Source organism: Phalacrocorax aristotelis, chromosome 9, assembly GCF_949628215.1.
Source record: "Phalacrocorax aristotelis chromosome 9, bGulAri2.1, whole genome shotgun sequence".
In the NCBI taxonomy this organism is placed as follows: domain Eukaryota; kingdom Metazoa; phylum Chordata; class Aves; order Suliformes; family Phalacrocoracidae; genus Phalacrocorax; species Phalacrocorax aristotelis.
The window spans coordinates 38,990,201-39,016,712 of record NC_134284.1 but is presented as its reverse complement, the minus strand read 5'-3'; the positions used below and the strand labels follow the sequence as shown (position 1 = coordinate 39,016,712).

At 50.8% G+C, this 26,512-nt stretch overlaps 3 long non-coding RNA genes across 3 annotated transcripts; all 3 read right to left on the bottom strand.

Annotated features, from left to right (window-relative positions):
* Positions 1-4,673: 4,673 nt before the first annotated feature.
* LOC142061732 (uncharacterized) lies at positions 4,674-22,542 on the bottom strand. Its single transcript, XR_012662224.1, has 9 exons — positions 22,418-22,542; positions 21,793-21,965; positions 21,489-21,545; positions 21,352-21,412; positions 21,056-21,239; positions 5,416-5,481; positions 5,101-5,195; positions 4,819-4,887; positions 4,674-4,728 (listed from the first exon to the last, which is right to left on the bottom strand). It is a non-coding gene; the product is annotated as an uncharacterized LOC142061732 (long non-coding RNA).
* LOC142062249 (uncharacterized) lies at positions 17,280-20,582 on the bottom strand. The gene is made up of 3 exons (XR_012662412.1): positions 20,488-20,582; positions 19,881-19,987; positions 17,280-18,784 (listed from the first exon to the last, which is right to left on the bottom strand). It is a non-coding gene; the product is annotated as an uncharacterized LOC142062249 (long non-coding RNA).
* A 1,287-nt stretch (positions 22,543-23,829) lies between the features above and the next one.
* Positions 23,830-24,865, bottom strand: LOC142061731 (uncharacterized). Its single transcript, XR_012662223.1, has 3 exons — positions 24,832-24,865; positions 24,565-24,672; positions 23,830-23,994 (listed from the first exon to the last, which is right to left on the bottom strand). It is a non-coding gene; the product is annotated as an uncharacterized LOC142061731 (long non-coding RNA).
* Between the last annotated feature and the right edge of the window lie 1,647 nt (positions 24,866-26,512).

Here is a 26,512-nt window from a genome sequence, read left to right as displayed (position 1 = left end):
AGTCAGTCAGTCAGCATCCCATCGCTCTACAAAGACCTAGGCCGCTGCATCCGTCTACCTCAGATGCGCCCGGATGCTCCGCTCGCTTGCTCTGTGGCCGTGCCCAACTCACACTGTTGTCCTCCCTTGTGGCCCCTAGGGATACCAGGAGACCATGTTACCGCTGCACTTCCAAAGGAAGATCTCCCCAGCCCCACGCCCCTCCTCCCTGCGACCCAGCTCACCTCAAACGCGCATCCGGTCCCAAAGGCAGCTGCACACCATCTAAAAAACCAAACAGAAACGCTTCAACCCGCTTGCCACACAACACCTTGGTACGGAACCGCCACCCTGACTGCAATCGCCTCACCTTCTCGGAACTCTCGTCGCCATGCATCGTCTCCCCTCTGATGGCTGATTGCGGCACCTGCAAAAATCCAAGCAGAAAGGCACCTGCTGAGAGGCTGCAGAACTGTCAAGCTACCCACACCAATCCCCGTCTAAGACTCGCACCTTTTCCTCACCAGCTCACCCACCTGGACGCCCTCAGATCCAACTGCCACGTTCAAGCTCGACCACCACCTGCAAGACACAAAGATGGGTTGTTCACGACTCTAACGGCAACGCCCAAAGAGACACGGCCCTACTTCAGCTCACCTAACATTGCTCACCCCGTGCAGTTCCCCTCCGGTGACCGGATCCCACTTGGCCCACCACATGCACCCTCAAATATTAATGCCATATCGCACTCACAGAGCCATCGGTCACCACTTCCCTCTACATACACCACGCACCAACTCACCTGCTTACAGCGCTATCCTCGGCCCTCCTCCGTCGCCCTGCACGACTCCTCCCTCGGCATCTGCAAAAATATCGAACAAGTCCCCTCAACGAACAGCAACAGCTTAGCCATTCCACAGGCCTTGTTCCCAGGTAGCAAGCCCATCGAGAGCCCAGCTAGGCCTACTCTGCCATCTAAACACCGTAAACCAAGCATTACGCCCGACCCACATCCAAGCCAGAACGCCCTTGAGATGCTCTCTGCTCCGCTGAAGCAGGAGCTCCCTCTCCCAGACAGCTACCGTCATCCCCTGGGAGGCCACAAAACACCGTGGGAATTCTTTTTCTCACCCACTGACAACGGCCGCTCGATCTAAAAGGGCCACACATCTTTTCCCCCAAAGAAGCAAGGCACTTTGACACACAAGCCATAGCCTCTCATCGCTCCCGTGCCACCTTGCCCTGACTCGACACCCCCGGGCAGGGCGGCTCCAAGCCGAGACACCGCAACCACGGACGAACCCTACGCAGAACGCCAACAACAACACTCCTCAAAAAACAAGCCGAGTCGCTCGGCGAGACCGACGACGCACGTACAGAAAACCTCCATCCGGGAAGAGCACGCGCAGAACCCTGGCGTGCTCCCGGCGCCGCGCCAGAAAACGACGAGACCTTCGTGGGCGAGGACAAGCGCTTCCTCTCAAAACTGACCAGGTGGATGCGCAAGCAGCCCGCCTTCAAGACCTCAGCCCCTGAAGATGCAAGGAAGAAGTGCCGGTCCCTAAAAGCGACAGCTAGCTAACAGAGCCGCTCACGTGGCCGGGAACGGCGCGGCACAAGACCACCGGCCAGAACCACCCGAGACGCCAAAACGATCCACGCCGGAAGCTTGCGACGCCAAAAGAGAAGCGCCCGATGGGCGCCGAGCCCACGACTAGGGCCTCGCCGGGCCCTAGTAACGCTGCCGAGGCACCTGCCTCGATCCTACGGAACAAAGAACAACCGAGACCCGAGGAAGGTCGAACGCACCCAACACCAAACACACAGACGCGCTACACAATGACACGCACAGCCTGGAACCGCCCTGCCCAGGGCACACTGCCGTCATATTCCAGAGGAACCCGCTCCATTGCCCTGCTCCAAGGGGACCGCTTCCTAGACAACCCTCTCCCCTACGCTCTCTTTAAAACCCCTTCCTGCCACAGCCAACCGTGCCCCCCTCGCTCCCCCAACCCCTTCCCCAGCACCGTTGCCTCAACTTAGCTTTCAAGGGGCCGGGAGTCTCCCTCTTCCCTTCCTTCTGAAGGACAAGCGCACGTCGCTCCTCCAGTCACCAGCTGCCTCTTCGTCATCTGAAAAATAAAAACAATCACAAGCCCCACACAACAGCATCAGTCAGTCAGTCAGCATCCCATCGCTCTACAAAGACCTAGGCCGCTGCATCCGTCTACCTCAGATGCGCCCGGATGCTCCGCTCGCTTGCTCTGTGGCCGTGCCCAACTCACACTGTTGTCCTCCCTTGTGGCCCCTAGGGATACCAGGAGACCATGTTACCGCTGCACTTCCAAAGGAAGATCTCCCCAGCCCCACGCCCCTCCTCCCTGCGACCCAGCTCACCTCAAACGCGCATCCGGTCCCAAAGGCAGCTGCACACCATCTAAAAAACCAAACAGAAACGCTTCAACCCGCTTGCCACACAACACCTTGGTACGGAACCGCCACCCTGACTGCAATCGCCTCACCTTCTCGGAACTCTCGTCGCCATGCATCGTCTCCCCTCTGATGGCTGATTGCGGCACCTGCAAAAATCCAAGCAGAAAGGCACCTGCTGAGAGGCTGCAGAACTGTCAAGCTACCCACACCAATCCCCGTCTAAGACTCGCACCTTTTCCTCACCAGCTCACCCACCTGGACGCCCTCAGATCCAACTGCCACGTTCAAGCTCGACCACCACCTGCAAGACACAAAGATGGGTTGTTCACGACTCTAACGGCAACGCCCAAAGAGACACGGCCCTACTTCAGCTCACCTAACATTGCTCACCCCGTGCAGTTCCCCTCCGGTGCCCGGATCCCGCTTGGCCCACCACATGCACCCTCAAATATTAATGCCATATCGCACTCACAGAGCCATCGGTCACCACTTCCCTCTACATACACCACGCACCAACTCACCTGCTTACAGCGCTATCCTCGGCCCTCCTCCGTCGCCCTGCACGACTCCTCCCTCGGCATCTGCAAAAATATCGAACAAGTCCCCTCAACGAACAGCAACAGCTTAGCCATTCCACAGGCCTTGTTCCCAGGTAGCAAGCCCATCAAGAGCCCAGCTAGGCCTACTCTGCCATCTAAACACCGTAAACCAAGCATTACGCCCGACCCACATCCAAGCCAGAACGCCCTTGAGATGCTCTCTGCTCCGCTGAAGCAGGAGCTCCCTCTCCCAGACAGCTACCGTCATCCCCTGGGAGGCCACAAAACACCGTGGGAATTCTTTTTCTCACCCACTGACAACGGCCGCTCGATCTAAAAGGGCCACACATCTTTTCCCCCAAAGAAGCAAGGCACTTTGACACACAAGCCATAGCCTCTCATCGCTCCCGTGCCACCTTGCCCTGACTCGACACCCCCGGGCAGGGCGGCTCCAAGCCGAGACACCGCAACCACGGACGAACCCTACGCAGAACGCCAACAACAACACTCCTCAAAAAACAAGCCGAGTCGCTCGGCGAGACCGACGACGCACGTACAGAAAACCTCCATCCGGGAAGAGCACGCGCAGAACCCTGGCGTGCTCCCGGCGCCGCGCCAGAAAACGACGAGACCTTCGTGGGCGAGGACAAGCGCTTCCTCTCAAAACTGACCAGGTGGATGCGCAAGCAGCCCGCCTTCAAGACCTCAGCCCCTGAAGATGCAAGGAAGAAGTGCCGGTCCCTAAAAGCGACAGCTAGCTAACAGAGCCGCTCACGTGGCCGGGAACGGCGCGGCACAAGACCACCGGCCAGAACCACCCGAGACGCCAAAACGATCCACGCCGGAAGCTTGCGACGCCAAAAGAGAAGCGCCCGATGGGCGCCGAGCCCACGACTAGGGCCTCGCCGGGCCCTAGTAACGCTGCCGAGGCACCTGCCTCGATCCTACGGAACAAAGAACAACCGAGACCCGAGGAAGGTCGAACGCACCCAACACCAAACACACAGACGCGCTACACAATGACACGCACAGCCTGGAACCGCCCTGCCCAGGGCACACTGCCGTCATATTCCAGAGGAACCCGCTCCATTGCCCTGCTCCAAGGGGACCGCTTCCTAGACAACCCTCTCCCCTACGCTCTCTTTAAAACCCCTTCCTGCCACAGCCAACCGTGCCCCCCTCGCTCCCCCAACCCCTTCCCCAGCACCGTTGCCTCAACTTAGCTTTCAAGGGGCCGGGAGTCTCCCTCTTCCCTTCCTTCTGAAGGACAAGCGCACGTCGCTCCTCCAGTCACCAGCTGCCTCTTCGTCATCTGAAAAATAAAAACAATCACAAGCCCCACACAACAGCATCAGTCAGTCAGTCAGCATCCCATCGCTCTACAAAGACCTAGGCCGCTGCATCCGTCTACCTCAGATGCGCCCGGATGCTCCGCTCGCTTGCTCTGTGGCCGTGCCCAACTCACACTGTTGTCCTCCCTTGTGGCCCCTAGGGATACCAGGAGACCATGTTACCGCTGCACTTCCAAAGGAAGATCTCCCCAGCCCCACGCCCCTCCTCCCTGCGACCCAGCTCACCTCAAACGCGCATCAGGCCCAAAGGCAGCCGGCGCACAATCTAAAAAACACAAACAGAAACGCTTCTATTGAGTGACCACATGACACCTTGCTCTCAAGGTGGTGGCCTTCGACGCCAGCCAGCCTGGCCTTCAACGCCCTCATGTCTCAGACCTCTCGTCGCCATGCGGCGTCTCCCCTCTGAAGCCTGCGTGCGGCACCTGCAAGAACCCAAGCAAAAAAAGGACCCACTCAGGTGCTGCGGGAGTCTCAGGATACCCGCACCAACCCCCCTCATCTCAGACACACACCTTTTCCTTGACAGCTCACCTGCCTGGCCTCCATCAGATCCGGTTGCCATCTTGAGGCTCGCCCACCACCTGCAAGAGCCAAACGTATGTTGCTCACGACTACCTGCAACGTGACCCCTCAGGACGAATTGCTACACTTCAGCCCACCCGTCACCACTCACCGTAGCCTTCGCTGAGGTCTCATCACCACACTGTGTCTCTCCCGCAAAGCCTACACGGAACATGTGCAAAAAATTAAGGAAGAAGATACATGCTACGATATTACCCAGACCAGCAACCTACCCACGCTGAATCCCGTTCTCGCACATCTTTTCTTTGACAGCTTGCCTGCCCAGCCTCTGTCAGTTCCGGCTGCCACTTTGAGGCTCACCCATCACCTGTAACACACAAGTAACACAGGTCACTTTTACCTTCGCTATCAACACAACACCTCAGAAAGAACCACTACTTCAGCACACCAATCACCTCTCACCTTGCTCAACTCCCCTCCTGTGTCCAGCTCACACTTGGCTCATTCCTTACTGCCTTCTAACCCCCCAAAACACACTGCAGAGTCATTCAGCCATCAGTCACATCTTCCCTCTGTATACCACACACCGGGCTACCTTCTTACAGCATTTCGCCAGCTTTCCTCTGTCACCCTGAACAACTCCTCCTCTGCCTCTGGAAAAAAGGACATGGTGGAAGTCACCTGGATGCACAGCAATAGCTTAACCAATCCATAGGTCTTGCTCCCATGTAGGAATACCGTGTAGAGCCCAACTACCACCTGCCGTTAAAAGACATACGTTAACTCAAGCATTACACCCTATACACGTACAAACCTGAAGATCATTAGGATGTACTCTCAGCTAGCACTCTAGCTGCCAGCTACAGTCATCCCCTTAACATCTACAAAATACTACTGAAGTTACTGACCTTTCCCATTGCTTTTGGCTATTGGCTCTGCACAAGGCTACACAGGGTTTTACAGAAGTCTATGGATATTAACTATATACTTGTATCGCTCTTCTTTTCCTAAAGAAACAGCATATATGAATTCCCATACATAAATGCATACAGAACACTCGCCCTAACCCCTACCACATCTTACCAATACCATTAACAGTTAATGTAAACACCTTCCAGATTACACAAGAGAGTTTATGAAAATAATTTTAAGATTCAATGAAGTTGAGAATTCCAATAATACAAAGAAACATACTCAAAACTAAAAAGAAAAAAAATAACAGGACAACATACTATCAAGCCATCTTACCACACCTGAACCTCCAATCCAGTATTAGATAAGGAAAAAAATATAAGTTTAGACACAAATGATCTTTCAAATTTAAATGCCACCAACCCTTATCAAGTTCAAAAACCCTTACCTCCCACAAACATCTGCATTTCTTTAAATATCAAAACATACCTATCCAAAATATTTAAACAGCTCAAAAATTACAATTAAGTACAGGAGCACCCACACTAGAGAAACCCAGGAGGGAAGTGAGATCCCTCACCAGAGGCTGTGGCTCATATACCCTGGGCCCTGCCCACCACCCTTCCCACAATCACCTGGGAGAGGGGAGGGGTGAATCACCACAGGGTATAAAGGCAGCTGAAGGAACAGCAGGGAGTCTTCTCAAGTGCTTTATGTTTACAGCATGGAAGAAGACAAAGACAGTGGTTCTTACTGTAATTGTGCTACCATTTGTTTTTCTTCACCTACATGTATTGCATCATCAATGTGGCCAGGTAAGAAATTCACCTTCATTTTCCTGCGATGTATACAGGAAAAACCACGTCTTGCTAATTTATATAGAAAAGCAGCTCCTGGATTATAACAACACTATTATGACCATTAGTTGTATGTTTTACTTTTCTGTAAAACAGAAGAGTTATACGGTTATGGTTCATTTCTAGCGAAACCACGCATACTATCTACATACCAGCAGAGCTATAGTCTAGATATGACTGAATGGCAAAGTGAATTAAATCTCTGGTTCAAACAAAATTATTTTCTATAAATCACTGATAATTCAGAGTAATTTTGACACACTCTGACTGATTTCCTTAAGAGACTGATAGCAGTCTCAAAGGACAAAAATTACAAAAGGGAAATACAGGAATGGTATCAAAAGTTATATGAAGTGTCCTAAGGAGCATATAAGCAGCTAAATAAAGAATAAATGGGGAAGTGCAATAAAAACTCAGAGACGTGTGTTGCTAAAAATAGATCCAGGCTATTGATTCTCCAAGAATATCAAGAGAAGATCAGAGCCACCCGTAGACATTTTTGGGTACCAGATACCAAAGAGAAACATACTGTAAGACAAAAAACAAATTAATTACTGCAGAGTACAAAGATGGCTTTAGGAAAGGTTCTGGCAGAACAAGGGGTGTTTTCACAGAGATAGGAATAGTTTCTAATGGACCAGAGAAACTAAAGCAGTGGTGAGAATGCAGGAAGCTCAAAAGGGAATTGACCAAACTAACAGATATTCTCAGGGGAGCCGGAACAGGGGGGTGGCAAAGAATTGAGGAAACAAAAAAGCGATCGGGGTAACAGATACCGACTCGGGAATAGAGCTGGAGGGTAAAGAGGAGTGCAAAGTGCCCTTCTGAGCTAGAACAGAGTCCTGGTCTATAGGGGACGTCTCATGGGAACTCAGCAAACGGAGCAGAGAGTCCCGAGGGAGCCCAAGACACCAAAGAAGCCTTGGAGCTGGAGCCTGAGGAAAGTCTAGGAAAGGACTGTGACTAGGATAGAAGATGTCCTGAGGAAGGCAGAGAGACAGAAAACTGTTTGGGGATGTGACAATTACATCCAGAGGGCATCTGAGCTCAGTAAACGCAACGTGAGAAAGCCAGAGAACAAATGGAGGCACAAACAGAAGGAAGAAAGGACAGAATGACTGCTGTGCGCAGCATACACAGACACGGGAAATCTTTAGATGGTGAGAGAGGGGTGCGAGTGCCACGGCAAAGCTAAAAGCGCTCAGCATGCGACCTCAGAGGGACCGGTAGGTGTTGTGGCACCCTGAGGGGTCCTGGATGAGGCGCAGAGACAAAAGAATGCTCTGGGAAATGAGGATACAGTCTGGAGGGGTGTGACCAGATTACAGATCTCCTCAGGAGCCAGGGACTGGCTGGAGGTACCGTAGTCAGCAGGCGGTATGCTAAGAGTGCTCCAAGGCACAGGCAAACCTGACAACTGGGTTCAGAGATAACAAGGGAAGACCAAAGTCCGCTACTGAGCTAAAACAGGGTTGTGGGACGCAAAGGGGCTCTCTGGACACACGGCAACTGGGAGCGGAGGGGTCACAAAAGGCTCGCAGGGTAAGAGATTGAAAAGGAGAGTAAATGCTACCAAAATGCTGTGGAGCACAGGGAGGGTCTCGGGAGGCGTCCTGGATGGCATAGAAAAGAAAAAGATTGCTCTTTTTTGGGAACAGATGTCTCGGAAGAGGTGTGATTGCGACAAAAATGTGCTGCTGGGGAACATCTAAGACGGTGAGGTAAAAGGCCGATGAGGTAAAAGAAGAAATTTAAAAAGCTGCGACGTTAACAAAAGACAAGAAATGATTCAAGTGCTAATACAGCCAATGGATAACATTAGACAGAACGGTTAAAAACTGATAGTAAAGAAATAGGGAAAAACATAAATACCAAAGGCCAACTGAATTGGAGATGTAGGAAAAAAAATTAAAAACTGAGGGATGTTAGAAAAACGAAAAGACAGAGACAGCAAACTGAAACGGGAGCAGAAAGAAAGTTAAAATGCAGTGGTACTAATGAAAGACAAGACATAATTCTGAGAAACAGCAAAGGGAATAACAGTAGACAGAACATTTAGGAAGCAAGAGATTAGGAAAAGGAAGGGCAAAAAAAAATAGGGACCGCAATCTAAGAGAAAGCAAATTTTAAAAGCTGTGACACTAAGGGAAGAGAAGAAGTAATTTTAAAATAAGACAGCAAAGGGAGTTAAAATTGGCATAGAAAAGGTTTAAAAAGCAAGGGGGATTATGGAAATAAAGATAAAATTTAACACATAGGGACAGCAAACGGATGAAGAAAACTGGTAAAGCGATGGTGTTATGGGAAGACACAGACTTGAAAGACAACAGAGCAAAATAAGCACAGGAAACTGGCTAACGGAAGAAATCTAAAAAATGACAGGGATTAGGGAAACCAAGAGCAAACTATTAATAATAGGGATGAAAAATAGAAAAATATTATAAAGGCAAAGGTACTGCTACTAAAGACAAGAAATAACTCTAAAATATAAAGACACCAGATAAAATAGTACAAAATTTTAGAAGCAAATACGATTCAGGAAATGAGGAAAAAAATTTAAAAATAGCAAAGGTCTAGTAAAATGGAAATGTAGAAAGTGGAAAAAGCAAGGTCATTAGTGAAATAGAAGAAATAATTTTTAAAAACTCCCAAAGGAATGAGAGTTAACTTATAAATAACATTTACAAAGGAAGGGCTTATAGGGAAATAAAAGAAAAAAATTAAAACAGAGACGGTAACCTAGAAGGGAGGTAGAAAGAAAACAGAAAAAGCAAGGGCGCTAAAGAGAGACGAGAAATAATTTTGCAAAGACAGCAAAGGGCACGGAAGTTGCTGTAGAAAGACCGCTTAGCAAGCAGTGAGTATTAGGAAATAAAGATAATCTTATGAAATAGGGACAGCGACCCAAAAAAAAGACATGAAAAGGAAATGTAAAAAGCGAGAGCGCTATGAAAAAGAAAAATAATTGAGAGGTAACACCAGCGAAAGAGACAAAATTGGAAAACTTTAAAAGCCAAGGGATTAAGAGACAATAATAACAACTAAAAAATAGTAACAGAATTAAAACACAGACATAAAATTTAAAAAGTGATGGTGCTAAGGAAAATGCTGAAAATGAACAAGTGACCACAGCAAAGGTGATAATAGTACACAAAAAGAACACGATAAAAGCAAGGGTGGTTAGGGTACCAATGGAAAAAAATTAAAAGGGATTGAATAAGGAGTTCCGCTATCTCAAAGGGGGAAAAGCATTCTTCCTTGGGAATTTGCAGGGCCCGTGGAGGCGGCTTTAAAGGAGACTTGAAGGGGAAGGGATATAGCCAGGCTCACTAAAGAAGAGCCTAGGGGCGGCGTGCCGAGCTCTAGGGCGAAATCGATGTCCCAGCTTGGGCGTGTCTATCCCGGTGCACGCAGCACAGATGCCGTAAGGCAGGAGATAGAAGCTGTTGTGCAGCGGGATAGCTTTGATTTTCTTGCCGTTGCAGACATCACAGAACCATAGAACTTTCTGGGTCAGAAGGGACCCACGAGGATTAGAGTCCGACTCCTTTCCCTGCACAGGACAACCCCAAATTCACCCCATGCCTCTGATGGTGTTGCCCTAGTGCTGCTTGATTATTGTCAGGCTTGGTGCTGTGCCTGCTTCCCTGGGGAGCCTGTTCCATGTTCCGTGGCCCTCTGAGTGAAAAACCTTTTCCTAATACCCACCCTAAACCTCCCCTGGCCCATGCTCCTGCCATTCCCTCAGGTCCTATTGTCGGTCACCGGAGAAAAATGATCGGCGCCTGCGCCTCCTCCACCCCTTGTGAGGAAGCTGTAGACTGAGACGAGGTCTCCCTGTCTCTAGGCTTAATAAACCAAGTGACTTTAGCTGCTCCTAGTACAGTTTCTCACCAGATGTGGTGGGATGCCTCATACGATGCGAGTGCTGCGATGGATGGCTCTCTTACGAAGGGTTAGGCAAGGAAGGAGATGTGGTGGGGTGGCTCTGTACGTTAGGTAGTGTTTTGGATGTAGAGAGCTCAATGATTGGGAGGATGAGGTTGACGGCTTATAGGTAAGGATGAGGAGAAAGGCCAACGAGGCAGATATCCAGCTGGGGGTCTGCTGTAGGCCACCAGACCGCAATGAAGAGGTAGATGAATTCTACAGGCAGCTGGCAGAACTCTTGCTATCGCTACCCCTTACTCCCACGGAGGATTTGCGCTTATCAGATGTCTGCTGGGAAGAAAAAGCAGCAGACATGAAACCGTCTAGGAGATTCGTGGAGCGCGTGGAAGGTAACTTCCTGATACAGCTGGTAAACGAGCCTACCAGGGGAGATGCCTCGACTGACCTGCTGTTTACAGAGAAGGACCGGTGGGAGATGCGGAGGTCGGAAGCCCTCTTGCACTTAGTGACTGCAAGGTGATAGAATTCCCGAGGATTGCCAAATTAAGGAAGGGGGCCAGAAAAACCTTTACCGTGGACTTGCAGAGGGCAGGCTTTGGACTCTTCGGAACGCTGGTTGAAAGAGTTCCTGGGAAGAAGTCCTGAAGGGCTAAGGAGTCCTGGAAGGTGGGACGTTCTTCGGGAAGGAAATCTGGAAGGTGCAGGATGAGGTTGTCCCCGTGTGCAGTAAGACAAATGGGCAGGGAAGATGACAGGCCTGGCTCCCCGTGTGCAGTAAGAGAAACGGGCAGGGAAGATGACAGGCCTGGCTGAACAGGGAGCTTTTGCCGTGGCTCAGGGCGGGGGCGGGGGGAAGAAGAGTTTACAGCTTTTGCAGAACAGGTAGGCAAGTCAAGAACAGAACACGGAGCTTCTTAGGCCAATCAGAGCAAACCAGGAAGGCAAAAACCCAGCTAGAACTCAACCGGCCACTGTTGTTAGAGATAAAATATGCTTTTACAAATATGCTAACAGCACAAAGAGAGCCAAGGAGAAACTCCATTCTCTATTGCAGGGGAACGCTGCTACTGAGGAAAAGGTAAGGTACTTGATGCCTTCTTGCCCTCAGTCTCTAGTAGTCAGGCTGTTTATTACCAGGGTAACAATGGTTCACCTTCAGTGTGCTCACCAGGCACGTGCGGGATGACCAAGGGATCAGGGCCAGATACCGCAGGTTCCTGTAAGTTAGGTTCTGCCTGACCGACCCAGTCTCCTTCTATGACCAGGTGACCGACCTAGTGCTACCTGTACTTCAGTAAAGCCTTTGATGCTGTCTCCCACAGTACTCTCCTGGAGACGCTGCTGGTTCCTAGCTTGGACAGGTGTACGCTTTGCCGGGTACAAAACTGGCTGGATGGCCGAGCCCAAAGAGTTGCAGTGACAGGAGTTAAATCCAATTTGTGGCTGGTCATGAGCACTGTTCCCCGGGGGATAGTTTTGGGACCAGTCTTGTTCCATATCTTTCTCAATGATCTGAAAGAGGAGACAGTGTACCTTCAGTAAGTTTGCAGATGACACCAAGTTGGATGGGACTGTTGATCTGCTTGAGGGTAGGAAGGCTCTGAAGAGGGATCTGGACAGGCTGGACCCATGGCCTGACGTCAACTCTATGAGACTTAACAAGGTCGAGGGCCGGGTCCTGTGCTTGGGTCACGACGACCCCACGTGACGCTACCGGCCTGGGGAAGACAGATGGCTGACCGTGAGCAGGCGGTGTGCCTGGGTCACGGAGGAAGTTGATGGCATACTGACCTGTATCAGGAATAGCGTGGCCAGCAGGAGTAGGGAAGGGACCGTACCCCCATACTTGGCACTAGCGAGGCCAAACCAGTATCGTGTTCCCTTTCAGGCCCCTCGGTACAAAAAAGATGTTGAGTGGTTGGATCATGTCCAGAGAAAGGCGGCAAAGCTGGAGAAGGGTCTGGAGAACAAGGCTTACGCCGAGCACCTGAGGGAACTGGGGTTGGTGTTTTTGGTTTGTGGTTTTTTTTTTTTTTAACAGAACGATATGGGTTAGAAGGGACCTCTGGAGATCATCTTGTCCACCCCCCCTGCTTGAGCAGGGACATCTAGAGCAAGGGGCACAGGAACACATCCAGGAGGGTTTTGAATGTCTCCTGGGAAGGAGACTCCACAGCCTCCCTGGGCAGCCTGTGCCACTGCTCTATCACCCTCACAGCAAAGAGGGTTTTTTCTCATACTTAAGTGGAAGTTCCTGTGTTCCACCTTGTGCCCACTGCCCCTTGTCCTGTCATTGGGCACTATTGAAAAGAGCCTGGCCCCATCATCCTGACACCCACCCTTTAGATATTTACAGGTATTGATGAAATCCCCCCCTCAGTCTTTTCCAGGCTGAACGAACCCAAGTCTCTCAGCCTTTCCTCACAAGGGAGATGGTCCAGTCCCCTGATCATCTTGGTAGCTCTCTGCTAGACTTGCTCAGGCGGTTCCACATCCTCCTTAAACTGGGGGGCCCAAAACTGGACACAGTAATCCCAATACGTTCTCACTAGGGCTGAGTAGAGGGGGAGGATAACCTCTCTCGATCTGCTGGCCGTGCTCCTTTTAATGCATCCCAGGATAGCGTTGCCCTTCTTGGCCACAAGGGCACGTTGCCGGCTCGTGGTCACCTTGTTGTCCGCCGGCACTCCCAGGTCCTTCTCAACAGAGCCGCCTTCCGGTAGTTCAGCCCCCAGCCTGTACTGGTGCTTGCGATTGTTCCTCCCCAGGCGGGGGACCTCGCACTTGCTCTTGTTGAATTTCATCAGGTTCCCCTCAGCCGAGCTCTCCAGCCTGTCCAGGTCTCGCTGGATGGCACCATGGCCTTCTGGTGTATCAGCCACTCCTCCCAGCCTGGTACCGTCAACGAACTGGCTGAGGGTACACCCTGTCCCATCGTCCAGGTCATTGATGAATATGTTGAACAGGACTGGACACAGCACCGACCCCTGGGGAACACCTCTAGTTACGGGCCTCCAACCAGACTCTGCTCTGTCGATCATTACCCTCTCAGTTCTGTTGTTGAGCCAGTTCTCTATCCACCTCGCTGTCCGCTCATCCAACCCACGCGTCCTTAGCATGTCTATGAGGATGCTATGGGAGACAGTGTCGAATGCCTTACTGAAATCAAGATAGACAACAGTCACTGCTTTCCCGTTGTCAACCCAGCCAGTATAGAAGGCTATCAGGTTGGCCAGGCATGATCTCCCCTTGGTGAATGCACATTGACTACTTCTGATAACCTTCCTGTACTCTACATGCCTCGAAATGACCTCCAGGATGAACTCCTCCATCACTTTCCGGGGATGGCGGTGAGGCTGACTGGCCTATAGTTCCCCAGGTCCTCCTCCTTGCCCTTTTTGAAGACTGAAGTGACATTTGCTTTCCTTCAGGCCGCGGGCACCTCTCCTGTCCTCCGCGACCTTTCAAAGATGATGGAGAGTGACTCGGCAAGAACAGCCACCAGCTCCCTCGGCACTCGCGGGTGCATCCCATGGGGGCCTGTGGATTTGTGATGATCCAGTTTGCATAGGGGATCTCTGACCCAATCCTTCTCAACTGACGGCGAGTCTTCCTTTCTCGCAATTTGTCCTCTCTCCTCTGGGGGCTGGGATGCCTGATGGCCACACTTAGCAGTAAAGACCGAGGCAAAGGCGGCATTCGTTAACTCCACCTTTTCTGTATCTTGCGTTACCAGGGCCCCTTCCTTGTTCAGCAGCGGGCCCACTGTATCCCCAGTCTTCCTTGCACTGCTGATATATTTAAAAAAAGCCCTTCTTGTGATCTTGGATGTGCATTGCCAGATTGAATTCCGAGCGGGCCTTGGCCTTCCTCGCTGCATCTCCGCGTACTCCGACAACATTCCTATGTTCCTCCCAAGTGACCAGTCCCCTTTTTTCACATACTGTGAACCACCTCCTTCCATTTGAGTTTCTCTAGAAGCTCTTTGCTTATCCATGCGGGTGTCCCAGCTCTTCTGCCTGACTTCTTCCTCCTGGGGATGAACCTATCTTGAGCTCGGAGAAAGTGGTCCTTGAATACTGTCCGGCTCTTTTGGACCCTCCTGCCTTCCAGTGCCCTAGCCCATGGGATTCCTCCTAGCAGGTCTTTGAAGAGACCAAAGTTGGCCCTCAACTTTTTTTTAGTCTGGAGGAAGCTCAAAGGAGGTTGGAGTGAACTGGGTATAGGTTCCTTCTCCCAATGAGCTAGGGATTGGATGAGAGGAAATGGCGTCAAGTTGCATCGGGGACGTTCAGATAGGATAATAGGAAAAAATTCTTTACAAAAGGAGTCATCAAGCATTGGAACAGGCTGCCCAGAGAGCTGGTGCTGTCGCCCTCCCTGGAGGCATTCAAAAGACATCTAGATGTGGCACTTTAGGAGGCATGGTAGCGTGGCTTGACGATTGAACTCCATGAGCTCAGAGGTCTCTACAAACCTGAGTGAACATTTGATAAAATATTTGGAAAGCAACAGGGTATGCGACCAACAAATAACCCTTAAAAAGAGGGATTGGCAGCTTCGTAAAACTAGACCTAGAAAGAGAATTTAAACTGATGGGGTAAGGGACAGATGAGAAAAAATAAGAAATAGGGTCCACTACCTAAATCGATGAAGACGTAGAAACAAAATTGAAACAGCGATTTAGTTGAGGACAGGCAGGAAGAAACAAACGTGGATGCGGAACGGGATAAAAGTAGACAAAGAGACCAAATGTAAAAATCAACAGGGTTCTAGCCACGTGGGTAAGAAGGTAAATATCAAGAGAGGGACATAGAAAGATGGCCGCAGAGAAAGGATGTAGGAAGAGCGACTGGGTGCAGAGCAGAGGGAGGTGCTGAAAATGGAGATAGCTTGCTGGATAGAGGCAGACCTAGAAATGCAATTTTCACAACTACTGGGGAAGAAGGCAGCGTGGGGAAAAAAGAAGTAATAGCGGGTGTGGAGCCAGAAAAGGACAGGCATAAAATGGAAACATTGAAGGTGATGGGGTGCGGGGCAATGCTGGCAGAACACCGAAAAGCTTTGGTGAGCTGGGCAGCCTGAGAAGGAGACAGGGCAGAGACTGGGAAAAGCATAGCGGGTATGGGCCCAGATGCATGGGAGAAGCCGTGCGACTCACTGCAGCTCCTGTTGTGGGCAGGACACCTTCACAGCCCTGAGGTTTCTCTGTCTACCTCCGCCCCTTCTTCTTCCACAGCACTGGACGCCCAAACCGTGCCCCGCCAGGAGCAGGCAGTGGGTGCCCCTACGCTCCTCTCCCACAAAGTTTCCTGGACGCATGGGGGCTGACGCATACAGCTAACAGAGGTACCGATATCCCGATACCTTCTGCTGGTGTTGCGCTCTGTCTGGGGCGGATCCTTCCTTACTCAACGACAGGCTGTTCCTTGCTGGAGGCAGCTGCCTGCGGAACCCCCTTCCTTTCACTCCTCAGCCAGCTCCTATATATTGTGACTATAGCTATATACGTCCATAGAATATTTACACATCTATCTATTTAGACATATCAATTAACACTTCTATCAGAACTTCTATTTAGATTAACTATCCGTTTAAACTTACCTATTTTGACACTAATCTTTTTAAACTTCTCTATTTACACTTTGATATCTACTTTTATCTATATCTGTTTACGCTTAATTTATCATCTTTATTTAGATTACATAGAACATCTACCACAAGGCCTGGACTAGATGATCCCCAAGAACCTTCCAACCTGTGACCCTGCGGTAGGCTTGTTATAGAACACACACTAAATTCAGATAGCTTGATCCGGTCCAACTTCTTTTTATGTATTTTGAAAACCAATATTAACTTATAAGTAAAAAACAACCCTTTAAAATAAACCTTTTACCTACTGTATAGTATAAAGAACTTGAAATTTTTTATATTCCAAGTAGAAACATGTACAGGCTCTTAAAATATAAACAATGTATAGACATGAAATAAAAAATTTTTGTGCTTTTTAAACTCTATCTAGAGGAAGGAATTCAAAATAGAAAAGAAACCACTAGTCCTCTATCTTAATGCCACACACTCAGAGTTTATAAGATTTAATAATCCCCCCCCATTACACCCTCATCTGTAACAGATTAGCTGGATTCCTATGCACAAAATACACCCAACACATGATACTTAAAAAGAACAGCAGTATTTATTGCTCTGTTATAGCCTTGCAGTAGCAGTTACTAGCATATTGTTTTCCCCTCAAGAGAGTCTTACCAACCCCGCTACACCTGAGACACGGCCGAGTGGGAGGGTGACTGTGAGCACGGTCATCGTGGCACCTTCAGGGCATCCCCGGTGGTTCACAGAGCGTGCTCTGTCTCCCCTCTCTCTCTGCTTTGAGCCACCACTTTTTATAACCGCAGCAGATTCAATGAAAAGTACCGACTAGGCGTTGCTGCACGCGTGGCCGGCGCACGCACCGAGGCCTGATGGGTATGCGCTCTGCCAGCTAATGGCGGTTCTGGGATTGCAACAACATCTTGTTCGATAACAATCCTCCAGGTTCCCTTCTTCACAGTTGTGTTCTCACAGCTGAGTTCAGCTTGTAATTTTTCCACAGCAGCCCTACACGGACCACCACCTACAATCCCTCACACGTGCCACTGCGTGTTCTGTAGTTGGAATACGATGGTATTCCACAACCCGTACCATTGTGCCATGTAAAGCTGTATCGACAATAGTACAAATGATACCGACTAGATGTCATACACAGCAAACCAGGCATAGCAAACGGGTTGCTTCCGCTAATTGCTGGTTTATATCAGTGTCTCTCTTGCAATTGTGCACAGATGAACTTTGGTCGCTCAGGTTCATGCAGCGTAAATCATAAGAGTTTTCACATGCATCTCCATGAGCTTACAGTAAAAAGTCAATAGCAGCATGATTTTTAAGTGTAGCGTGGCATACACTATCTACATAAAGTAACAAATCAGAAAGAACTCTACCAGTAGCATTACTAACTTTTGCTAACCAGCATCCAAAACAGCTTAGTGGCGTCACGGCTTGTGCGCCAGCACCGCCCAGAGCCGAAAAAGATACGGCGATGGTTGTTGCCAAGTCCTGGATTTCCACCGTCTCCTTACACTTGGGAGAAAATGCACGGATGTCAGGGGTGGCGCAGCAATGTGACCACTTTTATCGCAACCGTACCACTACTGTAATGTTGGCTGTGAAAAAGGTCAGTCATCTTAGGGTGCAAGGTCCACTCTTTATGGCTTTGGGGAGTCCTGGCCCTGCATGGACCCCACATATCAAAACAAGTCCAGGTGGTAGAGTTACATATGTATTATAGGCGGTACTAATGTTTGTTCCCCTAGAACTGCCCCATTCGGTATGGTTGCAATATCAACGCAATATAGCATTTAGTCACCACCAAACTTTATCATTCTTTCAACTACTATAATTGAAATAAGTACAATAGTCTACGTTCAATGTTCCCAAGATTTGAAGTTCTTGTGGGGGTAATACGGGTCATTTACCCAGACGTGGCAGCCAGCTGTCCCACTGTTCTATGGGTACACCTTTGCGCAGCACTCCAGGCAGCACATGGTTACCTGTATCATTGAACTCACTTATCCGTGAGGGGTACTCCCACCGAGCACGTCGTGAATGGATTCTGGGGAGTCATGGTGCACATCACCCTCCTCAAAAGGAGAACGTCCATCGGCTCACCTGCTCTGCACCAATGCCAGCATCACATGCCGCACCCGTCATCGCTTTTGAGCCCCAATATACCAAAATACACCAAGCTACCGTTACACTCATGAAAAATCACCAGCCCCGTGTACTTCTCCATTGCTACCCAGCTCGCTTCAAACGCCCATTACGCCATTCCAAAGACCGCCCGGACGCTGCCTGCAAAACTTACAGGCTTAACGATGGACCGCAAGCAATCTCTGACCTTAGACGCCGACCGCTGCCTCACCCTCTCAGACCTCCCATGGGCACGCAACAGCGCCGCTCCGAGCCTCCGTGGAATGCCTGGAAAAAAACCAACCTAAAAGGCACCTGCCAAAATACCGCCCGAAAACGCAGCCGACGCAGACCGACCGCCACCACACGCTCCTCCACCTCGACGGCTCGCCCACCCGGCACCCATCACTTCCAGTTGCTGCGGTGGGCTTGCCCGCCGCCCGTAACACTCAAACAACGTGAGCTCCTTTTACCTTCACCAGCAACGCTCCACGTCAAAAAGATCCACTGCTTCAGCCCACCGCTCGCCTTGCCTCCACAACCTAGCATCATGCTGAAGACAAATCCTACCCTTTAACCTCCTGTCATGGTTCCAGCTTGGATAGAGTTATTTTTCTTCACTCTAGCTAGTATAGTGCTGTGCTTTGAAATTAGCATGGAAAAAAAACTGTTGAGATAACACACAGATGTTTTGGGCTGTTGCTGGGTAGCGCTTGTACTAGTCAAGGACATTTCTAGCTTCCCATGCTCTGCTGGGTGCACAAGAAGCCGGGAGGGGAGGGGCCACAGCTAAGAGAGCTGATTCAAACTGACCAAAGGGATATTCCATATCATGTAACATCATGCCCAGTATGTTAACTGGGAGGGGCTGGCCAGGGGAGGGATGAAGCAGTCGCGGCCCGGGGACGGGCAGCGTCAGTCGGCAGGTGGTGAGCGGTTGTATTGTTTGTGTTTCTGTGGTTTTTTCCCCTTTTTTTTTTCCTTTCCCTTCCTTTTCCATTTTATTATATTAATATTATTGTCATTATTATCATAATCATTATTATTATTATAATTTTATTGTAATCATTAAACTGTGGTTATCTCAACCCACAAGTTCTTTTGCTCGTCCAGTTCTCTTCCCCATCCCACAGGGGTGGGGGGGGTGGGAATGAGCAAGCAGCTGCGGGGTGTTCAGTTGCCAGCTGAGGCTGAACCACAACACCTCCCCAAAGTTAAACCGCTTCCTGTGACAACCATGCTTGTGCCCTCACTCCCCCGACCCCTTCTCCAGCACCACTGCTTCAACTTAGCTTTCAGAGAGCTAGAAGCTCAATCCATCCTCAACAAGGAAGAGCACCATCAGCCTACTAGATCCATCCTGCAGTTGACAGGTGCCTCTTCATTACCTGAAAAAAACCCCAAACCAACACAAAACCCACAGAGAACAGTCTTACCAGTTAGCATCACATCAGTCAACACGGACCTTTTCTGCAACATCCATCATCACAGACGCCACCTGGCGCTCCCCTCACCTGCTCCGTGCCCCTTCCAGACTTAGACCGTCATCATCGCTTGCAGCCCCCAGAGATACCGTAAGACACACAATCACCGCTCTCCTTGCAAGAAATCATCAGCCCCGTGCTCCTCCTCACTGCGAACCAGCTCACCTGAAGTGCTCCTCAAACAGCCTTCAGTCGCATCTTCCCTTTAATCCTGCCTTAGTGTGCTCTACTCAGCTCTGCTCTATCACCCTGCACAGCTCCATCTTCATCCTCTGCAAGAACAGCATGATAGAACAAGTCACCTGGACGCACAGCAACGGCTTAACCATTCCACAGGTCTTGCTTCCATGTAGGAATACCATCTAGAGCCCAACTACTGCACGCAGTTAAAGGAAATACCTTCAATCAAACTTTAAGCCCCACGCACGTACAAGCTTGAACAGCTGTGAGAGGCACTCTGCTCAGCTAGCACTCTAGCTGCCTCTCCCAGACAGCTACAGTCGTCCCCTCGGCACCCACAAAACGCCCCGGAAATTACCGTCCTCGCCCGCTGCCAACGGCCACTCGCTCTGATGAGGGTTGCACGGGCGTTGCCAAAACCGTCTATGAATATTAACATTAACCGTATACTCTTATTGCTATCCTTTCCCCCGCTCTACCATTGCTATAACCCCAGGCAGAGCAGCTTGGACACAGGCATCGACGTGCACAGACCGACACTGCTCACAAACACTACAAACGACGTGACTGAGACACCTAAGAAAATTCTCACCAAGACGACAGACTTCCTGCCCACAGATGCCACCGGGTGAGAAGATCTATACGGCAGTGAGGAAGAAGCTATAGCATCCGCAGAGAAGTCATGCACCACCACCTGTGATAAAACCATATACCCACAATTAGGACGATGCACACACAACAAGCCACTCTTAGAGACCTCAGAACATTAAGGTGCAGGGAACAGGTCCCAGAAAAAGGCTCTGGGTAAACAGACTGCTCTTCAGCAGCAGTACTGAGGCCGCCTCAATCACCGCTGCAGAAAGATGACCATCTGCAAGGTTCTAATATTTGAGACACGCAAGACAGATCTGCGCATTAGACTTACAAGGTGAGAAAGGAAACTCTCGGTTACCATTACGCCAATGAGCCAGGGCTTGCAAAGCCCTCAATATTCCTACCTGTGCACGTGCTGAGTACAGAGAACAACAGACATATCAAGACCTAAGCACGGTACGGGATGACGACAGGCTACGAAATCCACATAACACAGACACAAGCCGGAGCCGCTCTGCCTGGCAGACACTCAGAAAGAGGCCTTTAGAATATAACACATAGGCTACCTAATATGCTGCTGCAGTCACAAAGATCCTCTTCATCATCTCCGAACACGGAGCACCATCAGTCTGCGTCACACCACTCAATGCTGACTTCTTCTGCAACTGCACCCTCCTCAGAAGCGCTGCGAACTTCCGCTGGCTCCACTCTAGTAAGCCTGGATGCAGTGGCCACCTCCACTTATGGCACCTAAAGCACCAGAGAGACAAGGTGACTGTTGGGCCTGGAAGCGGTTGCCTGCTCATGAACGACTCCACACCTCGAAAATTACTACCACTATGGTTTACTGTTCATCGCTCACCTTGCCCGACGAGCTCAAGGCCAACATCCTGCTTCGCTTATGATTGAGAGTCACTTTACACCTCCAAAACAGAGCATTAACTGGTCACATAGCTGCTCACACTGGCACGACCCCTCTGTCGTCACGTACTGACCTACCTTCTCATGATGCTCTGTTCGCCTCCTCTCTTCCACATCCAGCTCCCTACTGTGCATCTGCAGGAACAAGAAAACAAGGTCAATAGGATGCTGACAAAACCTTAACTAACAACAAACCTTCCCTATTCTCCCTTCTCTGCTCCGCAAACCTTGACGATCCATACTTTTCACTCTCATCTGCCATGCTGAGCCAGCAACAGAGACTTCAAAGAGATGACAAACAGTAACACCCTGCCCTCTTCTTCCCCGTACCCCAACAGCCACATCCCAGACACATCCTTTCCCCTAACACGAGTCTCCTCACCTCCCAGTATGTGCCTCCCGGGTCAGTGGGTGCGTCAGGCGCCTGCGCGTATACTCAGTCCGTCTTCGATGGCTCCGGAACGGTCACCTTCAATCCAGGGCCCACTTCCAGGAAAACAGAGAGAGGCACACAGATGTTGTACACCGTTGCACACTTCTACCTTCGGTAAAGTCCTGGATAATAAAACAAACAAAAACAACCGAAAACAACAACCACCAAACAATCAAAGCACACTATTAAGCCACCTTGCTACTCCTGAACACCCAACACAAAGTTACTGACCCGAGGAAAAAAAAGCTGCATACAAGTGTCCTCTCAATATATATGCTGCTCAACCCTGACTGCTCCTTAATCTCTTACCTGAACCAGAAACCTCCCCCTCCCTAAATGTCAAAACACACCTACCAAAAGAGCTTATACAGCTGAAAAGCTGCAACCACCTCAAGGAACAGTACCAGAGAAGCCCAGGTTGCAGAATGAGCCTCCTGAAAAAAGGCTGGGGCTCATCTACCCCGGCCCTGCCCCCACCCTTCCCACAATCCCCTGGTAAGGGGCAGGCCAAGCCCACAGAGGGTGTAAAGGTGGCCCGATTAGGAAGAAGAGGGAGTTTTCTCAACTGCCTTACCTTTACAGCATGCTAAGTGCCAAACACACACACCCCCCCTTCCTGGATACGACGATACCAGCTCTTCTGCTACAACTACATCTTTTGCATCAGCAACGTGACCGCGTAGAGATTTAAACTTCATTTTTCTGGCACACAGAGAGACAAAGATAGATGTCATATTAAACTACGTTTAAGGAAAGCAGCTCATTAAACGCAATAACAGTATTATCAAAAACTACAGGCTTTACTTCCCAGTTACAATACACTCAAAACACTATGGGGTTATGCTTCATTTCTAGCAAGACCACCCACACTACCTAACATCTACGAGAACTACGTTCTGGGTAAGACTGACTATGCCAGCAGATTCAAATCTTTTAAGAACCCCTTCTCAAAAATATCTCTGGTTGTAAAGTAAATCATGTACTGTAAAATCAACCACCATTCAGAGTCACCTCAATGCTCTCTCTCTTGCTCAGTCCCTTAACAGAACTTGATCAGTCTCAAAGGACAAAAAACATGAAAAGAAATGTGGAAATACACAAGCGTATCGGGAACCGTACGAAGCAGCTAAATTAACACCTAAGTAGCTGGGACAAAACTAAATTGCAAAGGACAACAAAAAAAACACACCAGGAGACACATCGATAAAAACAGATTAAGGCTATCTTCTCGCAGAAGCTCAAGAAGAGACCTGAGCCAATGGTAGACAGCTTTGGGGTATCCAATACCAAAAAGAAACATACTCAAGACAGAAAACAGACTGCTGTGGAGCACAAAGGTGGCTTCGGCAAAGGTTCTGCCAGGACAAGAGTCACAGTTACAGGGAATGGACTGCAGCCGGCAGGGGAAACGCTGTTGGCATGGAGGAGCCAGCAGGGGAAACGCCACCATCAGCTAACGCTGCGCTATCAAGCCTTAAGCGAAAACTGCAGAGTAGTTACAGGAGACAGGCATAAGATGGATGCTGAATATCACTTGATGGTCACAAAATCTCAGGGGGATGGCCACCAGGTAGCCTTATGGACACCCCTCAGACCCAAACGCTTAACGAGAGACGCTTCTTGCCAAAACACAACCTCAACGAGGAAAAGCCAAAGGCGATGCAGCGGCAAGACAAAATTGTTATGCTCTTCTAACAAGCTCCATCATCCTCTCCTCCTTCAGGAAATCGAATCCCGATCGCTACATAACAGAAGTTTGTGCAGGAGATGGCCGAGGCCAGCCCCGTAAATGGAACGCTTCGCTACAACCCTGCTTTTTCTTTTGGCCAAAGCACCCGCCACCAGGGAGCCCCAAACCCCTTTGTGAGTCGCTAAGAAAACCACTTTATCCTCAAAGCAGTCAGAGAGCTGGCCTTCTCCCACACTAAACTCGCATCTCTGACAAATACACCAAACGGAACAACATTTACTCTGAACACAACAATATCCTTACCCTCAGACATACTCTGAAAGAGATTAGCACACCCACAAAATATACTCATGCAATCGACCCACAGATAACGCTTCCTCAGGGTCACCCTGCAAACACAGGAGGGTGCCCGACGCTCCCTCCATGGATGCCCCGACGCTCTGCTCCCATCACAGGAAAACCTTGGGAATAAATATGTTCAAAGAGATGAAACAATAAATAATAGAGAGAAGGACCAGCGCAAAGGAATACAGGGAGTGCGAGACAAACAGGACTAAGGACAAGAACAGTGAGATACAGAATAAAAAAAAAAAACAGCGACAGCAACCAAGACAATGTGATAGAGGAAAACAGAAAAGGAAGGAGGGAAAGGTAGATATAGGAAGGCAGCAACAGGGAGAAGCACACACAGGCATAGAGACATAAATGACACCAGGAAACAGGCCAGAGAAATTGTGGGGAAAAAAGATGGAATCAGTTCATGACAGAGATAGAAAATGAACAAACAGCCCTGGGTGAAACAGAGATGAAAGATGAAAAAACAGGAGGAAGAGGAAGCAAGACAAAAACAAAGAGAGGAAAAGAACAGGGAATGATAGAACAAGAGGAATAAAGGGAGAGAAGACAACATAGCACAGCAGAAGAGTCGAGAATAAAGAGGTACAGGGAAGTAGAAAAAAAACTTCACAACAGCATGGGAACGAGAGGGAGCCAGGAAAAGGGAAGGGAGAGCCTGAGGACCCAGGACTCACTGCGACTCTCACTCTCAGTGCCGCTAGGAGAATTTAGCGGTCCAAATGCTTCTCTTCCCTTCTCTCCTCCCCCCCTTCCGCAACGCCAGTCACTTGGCCGTCCTCCACCTAAAGAGAATACGTGGGTGTCTTACAGCTCTTACGAGATGAGGCTCGCTCGTGCACTACACGCCCGTACCGAACTCTGGGTTACACATACAGACCCTGCGGTGCACGTTGGTTGCTTGGCCCACTGCAGACTATGAAGAGGAATCCTTCCTCCCTCACCTGCAGGGACAGGCTCTCTCTTGCCTGCAGCAGGAAGGCAGCTGGCAGCCAGGGAACCTTAGATTTCTTCTTCTTCTTTCACTTTTGTTGGCATCGCCAGCTTCAGCCGAGGCAGCTCCTGTCCACAGCCGGGAAGGGCTTTGTCTATCCCTTTTCGGCCCCACGCCGCGAGGCCGGGCAGAGAGAAGCCACGCAAGCCTGAGACGGCCGCAGTCAACGACATCGCCAGGGGAAGGACAGACAACTGCGACCTCAGCACGGTCTCTGGGAGAGGGAGAGAAGAAACAACAACTGTTATTACCGTAGATCGACCCTGACCAAAGCCTCTCCTTCCACAGGGGCTTCTGGACCACACCGCTCCTTCCCTGCGCTACTGCTAAGGGCCTCTGTGCCGAGGGGTAATCCAGTGCGCTTGAGGGCCAGCTCGCTGCCTTCACGACAGGGCTTGGGGGTGGCCTAGGTGGCTGAGTTGGGGAGGCAGCCATCATCAGCACCCTGGGCAGGGATAGAACGACTGCTCCTCCTTTCCCTCTTCCCTTCTATCAGCTCTTGAGTAACTCACCAATTATGAGGGAATGGCCACACCTGCAGGCCCCCAAAAGTCCACACAAACCCAGCAATAAAAACACACCTCGTGCTGTGCCACGGGGGCCGCACCAATAGCAAGAACTGCACCACACACGCGTGCCCGAAATAAACACGACTTCCGGAACCCGAGTCTGTAAAGAACTACAGCTCCCAACATGCAGTGGCACACACAGCATGGCCACCCGACCACCGAGTGCCGGAACACTACGCCTCCCGGTATGTTCTGGGGAACAACATCGCAGGCCGGCAGCCCCGTACCCCAAGACTACAGCTCCCAGCATGCCGCGAGACAGCCTTCCCCGCTGTCGAACCCTGCGGGGCACCGTTCTCCCCGTCCATGCACCCAGAACCCCTACCGAGCCCTCAGCACAACGGCGCAGACCCCACCGCCCGGCTCCGACCCAGCCCAGACCCCACCGCCCGGCTCCAACCCGGCCCAGACCCCACCGCCCGGCTCCGACCCGGCCCAGACCCCACCGCCCGGCTCCGACCCGGCGCAGACCCCACCGCCCGGCTCCGACCCGGCGCAGACCCCACCGCCCGCGTCCGACCCGGCGCAGACCCCACCGCCCGCGTCCGACCCGGCCCAGACCCCACCGCCCGGCTCCGACCAGCCCTTCTCGGGGCTTTACCCAGGAGCCAGCGGTCCATCACCCAGCTCCCGCTCATCTTCTCCCTCGGTACAGTCGCAGCCCGGTGACTCTCGGCCACGGCTCCGCTCCACGCTCCCACTGACCCCCCGGAGCAGGGCACCACCCCTTTTCCAGGGTGGAGCCGGCACCGTCAGCCCCACTGCCCTCACCTGCGGCTCCTCCAGCCCGGGCCCACAGCTGAGGCGCAAGAGCAACGGGAGGCCCCTCCCCTCCCCCCCACAGTGCACCACCCCCTCCCCTGGGCTCCATCACAGCCCCTTGCCCCACGCAAAGGGAGCACAAACGCAGCCCTGAGGGCAAAGGAGACGGCAAGTGTTTGTGCAGGCGCGCACGTAACAAGTCCCAGGAGCGATTCGTGGCTCAGGGTCCCCAATGCTCCCCCTGCCCCCAGGCCACTTTGGCCGCTGTTGCCGGAGCCGCACAGAGCTGGTTTTGGCTAG